The 4,416-nt window shown below is 45.7% G+C and overlaps 1 long non-coding RNA gene across 1 annotated transcript; it reads right to left on the bottom strand.

Moving 5' to 3' along the window:
* Positions 1-1,109: 1,109 nt before the first annotated feature.
* LOC104678882 lies at positions 1,110-1,812 on the bottom strand. Its single transcript, XR_750247.2, has 2 exons — positions 1,732-1,812; positions 1,110-1,378 (listed from the first exon to the last, which is right to left on the bottom strand). It is a non-coding gene; the product is annotated as an uncharacterized LOC104678882 (long non-coding RNA).
* Between the last annotated feature and the right edge of the window lie 2,604 nt (positions 1,813-4,416).

The raw sequence follows: 4,416 nt of genomic DNA, 5'->3' as shown, positions 1-4,416 counted from the left end.
GATCAGTTGAGGACAGTTTGAGGCCAGCCTGGGCAACAGAGCAAAACCCACTCTATTAGTTCGTTTTCACACTGCTGATGAAGACATACCCGAAATTGGGAAGAAAAAGAGGTTTCATTGGACTTGCGTTTCTGCTTGGCTAGGAAGACCTCAAAATCATGGAGGGAGGCTAAAGGCACTTCTTACATAGTGGCAGCAAGAGAAAAATAAGGAAGAAGCAAACGTGGAAACTCCTGATAAACCCATCAGATCTCGTGAGACTTACTCACTATCACGAGAATAGCAGGGGAAAGACCAGCCCCCACGATTATATTACCTCCTCCTGGGTCCCTCCCACAACACATAGGAATTCTGGGAGATACAATTCAAGTTGAAATTTAGGCAGGGACACAGCCAAATCATATCACCCAGTCTCTACAAAAATAATGTTTAAAAAATAAGTTTGGCATGCTAGTACATGCCTGTAGACTTAGTTACTTGGGAGGCTGACGCGGGAGGATCACTTGAGTCTGGGAGGTCGACGCTGCAGTGAGCTGTGATTGCACCATTGCACTCTAGCCCAGGCAACAGAGTGAGGCCCTGTCTCTAAAAAAAAATAATAAATAATAAATAATTTTTAAAAATAAAAGATAAAAGTGTGCATTAGGAAGACCTGAAGAACCTTCTCCAAATACTCCATTCCTGAGTCATGTCCTTTCAAATTCCAGCTCCATAGACTCCGTTCTTTATTTTGTAAAAGCTTCTCCCAGGGGTTTCCATGAACACCCCTGTGATCACCTGTTGGTCAGAACCTTGAATGCTAAACTCGTAATGCCAAGAATATGGTAAAAGAAATTTTAAAAAATGGAAACAGGTGAAACCCCGTCTCTACTAAAAATACAGAAAATTAGCCGGGTGTGCTGGCGGGCACCTGTAGTCCCAGCTACTCGGGAAGCTGAGGCAGGAGAATGGCGTGAACCTGGAACTCAGGTGGCGGAGCTTGCAGTGAGCCAAGATGGCACCACTGCACTCCAGCCTGGGAGACAGAGCGAGACTCCGTCCCAAAACAAAATTAAAAATAAAAATAAAAATAAAAAAGGAAACGATCTAAATACCCAAATACTAAGGATGGTGTTCTTGTCTTCATTTTATAGATAAAGAATCTGTAGCTCAGAGGTAAATCCACTTTCCTAAAATCACATAGCTAGTGAATGGCAGCCAGGATGTGACCCAAGTTTTAGGGCCAGATGTGTGTTGTCACCACCTCCTGCTGCCTCCTGCTGCTGGGTCACTCTTAGTGGGTCTATCCCACTGAGAAGGTGGGAGGCTATTGTGATGGTTGGAGTGGCAGATGCATGTCAGTAGTAAGTCCTCCTGCCCTTTTAGCCAACTTGTCCCCCTGAAAAAGGTAAAGATTTGGTCAGTGAGTCTCAAATCCTAGTAAAATCAGAATTCCCAGGGGGGTTCCTGCACCTCAACCCCATAAGTTATGCTTCATTAGGTCTGAGTGAGAAACACAGCCTTAAATGCAAAGTGCTAGCTGCCCCCAGTACTCAGTCATTCCACATTTCTTTCTCCCACTTCCCCCTGGATGCCCGGCATCAGATCAGTTTTTTAAGAGACTAGAATTAAAAATCTAATATTATTACAATTATGCTCAAAACCTTCATCGACTCCCATTGCATTCTAAATAAGAGCCTAAGTTTAGTCTAACATTCCCTTTTCTAGAATATGATCCCAATCCTCCCCCACCTCAGCACTGGCCCTGGGGGGTCCTGGCAGGAGAGGGTTAAAGTCCTGAGAACTAGGGGCTCTTGTCTCATGAGACTGGAATGTGGTGGAGGGGAGTGAGCTGAGGGACGCTGGTGGTCCAGCCCTGAGCCTGGCCATTGTTGCAGAACAATTGCCCCCCAGGAACAGAACAGCAGACGCTAATTATGAGACACTTGTGTCCTCCATGTAATTATGAGATCTGTGTGACCATTAGCATAAGAAACTAGCTTGCTGGCTTGTTGTGGTTATAACTGTCCCCAAACTGCTGTACTCAGGAATCTGAAGAAGTAGAACTATGAACTCAGGGCTTCACAAAAGACTCAGCCCAGAGATCTTCAAGTTTAGGTACATGAGAATCACCCGGATCTTAAAAAACATGCAGATTCTCAGGTCTCGATTCTAGAAACTTGGATTTGGTGGGTCTGAGTGGAAATGAAGGTGGTTTAGCCATTGAGATTCATAGAAGTCCAAACTTAGTTCTTTCCTTTGGAAGCTGGCAGAAGTCCTGGCACCCATCTCAAAGTTTTCTAAGTACCTCCACTCCCTGAGCAAAGGCTCTCACTGCCCTGCTGATGCTGCCTGAGCCTCAAGGGTTAAGCCCAAACACTGATTGAACCCCAGGCTGGCTCACAGGGAGGAGCAAGTCAAATGACTATTTCCCTGCCTAGACAGAGCCTCAGATCTCATGGGAAAGGTAAGACTGGAGAATAAGAACATAAACCTGGAGCAAGGAGGAGTCTGGGAAGGGTCCCCCAATCCCTGACTCCTGAGTTCCTCAGTCATGCAAGGATCAGAAGTCTGTCTTAATCCAGTTTGGGTGAAAAGGTAATCAATGGGTGAGTTTGCTTAATGTGGAAAGCGCTGCAGCTGGCTGCAGAAATAACCAGAACCACAAAATTGAATGCCACCTGGGTTCTCTTCCTGCTTACACACTGGCTTTCTGGGCCACATGGGCACCACTGCCTCCCTACTTCACATCTTCCAGGCTCTTCCATCCTGAGGAAGCAATCCTTCTTTAACTCCAACTTGAAAGTTCCCAAAGAGTTCCACTTCCTCACCTGTGTGTCCAGAGAAGTAAAAGTGGCAATGACTGGCCGCCCACAGAACCAAAGGGAGGGAGTAGGAGAGGGGTCCTCTTCCCCCAGGAAGGGGAAGCTAGACTAGGCTAAATTAGTTCTCTAAGGCCCTTCACATACTGTACGTCGCTTACACCTTGTGACCACTGACTGAGACAGGTAGACTCATTCCTCATTTTGACAAATGAGGAAACTAAGCAGAAGGTAGAGTAACTTTCCCAAGGTTAGCCAGCTAGTCTTTGGCAGAGCTGGACTTCCTGACCAGGTCTCCCTGTATCCCAAGTCCAGTTCCTCAATGGCATTGTGCCGAATGGCATGTTCAATGCATGAGGGAGACACCAGGTTTTCTGGAATGTTTGGTCAAGTGTCCTGCAGAAGAATGACAGGAACTGAGGGAATATTGCACAGGAGACTAGACAGGTGGATTGGGATCATATTCTAGAAAAGGGAATGTTAGACTAAACTTAGGCCCTTATTTAGAATGCAATGGGGAGTCAGTGAAGGTTTTGAGCAGAACTATAATAATATTAGATTTTTGGCCGGGCGCGGTGGCTCAAGCCTGTAATCCCAGCACTTTGGGAGGCCGAGACGGGCGGATCACGAGGTCAGGAGATCGAGACCATCCTGGCTAACATGGTGAAACCCCGTCTCTACTAAAAATACAAAAAAACTAGCCGGGCGAGGTGGCGGGCGCCTGTAGTCCCAGCTACTCAGGAGGCTGAGGCAGGAGAATGGCGTGAACCCGGGAGGCGGAGCTTGCAGTGAGCGGAGATTGAGCCACTGCACTCCAGTCTGGGCGACAGAGCGAGACTCCGCCTCAAAAAAAAAAAAAAAAAAAAAAAAAAATTAGATTTTTAATTCTAGTCTCTAAAAAAGCTGAGCATATGCCAGTCAATGCATAGAGGTTAGGGTCTCAGGAGTCATGAACTGTTCAAAGAACCATCAATTCTCATCTTCTCCATTTCAGGAGCTGTCAGCCAGTCACCCTCACCAGGACATCCACAGGCCCTGGACTGGCCAACTTCTGGGCTCAATATGTATCCCCTCATTAACCTAATAACAAGAAGGGAATAGGAGTGATGATTCTAGTCATGGAATCCTAACTAGTTACTGGGAATATAAAGAATAGAGCTCCCAAAGGGGACAGGAAGGAGCTTGTGGGGTGAACACCTGGTCTTTCTATGTGTCTACATCTCTCTATATATCAATATTTTTGTCAATATAGATACTGGTGTCAATGCCAATATTGATGTTGATATCCTATTGGTTCTGTTTCTCTGAAGAACCCTGACTAATACAGGGACAAAGAGGGGTCAAGGTGATGACAGGAGAGCCACTTAGACATGTCCAGGTGATAGAGGTAGGACATAGTAGGAAGTCCCTTGCACATTAGAGGTCTAGGCACAACTCCATCCCATTTTTAAAACTGAGATACAATTCACACACTATAATATTTACCCCTTAAACTGCAATTCAGTGGTTTTTCATATATCCACAGAGTAGTTCAACAGTCACCACTATCAAATTCCAGAACATTTTCAGCACTCTAAAAAGAAACTCTGTAACCATTAGCAACCACTCTGCACTA

Source organism: Rhinopithecus roxellana, chromosome 13, assembly GCF_007565055.1.
Source record: "Rhinopithecus roxellana isolate Shanxi Qingling chromosome 13, ASM756505v1, whole genome shotgun sequence".
In the NCBI taxonomy this organism is placed as follows: domain Eukaryota; kingdom Metazoa; phylum Chordata; class Mammalia; order Primates; family Cercopithecidae; genus Rhinopithecus; species Rhinopithecus roxellana.
The sequence above is the reverse complement of the archived record's forward strand: the minus strand, read 5'-3'. Positions and strand labels throughout refer to the sequence as shown.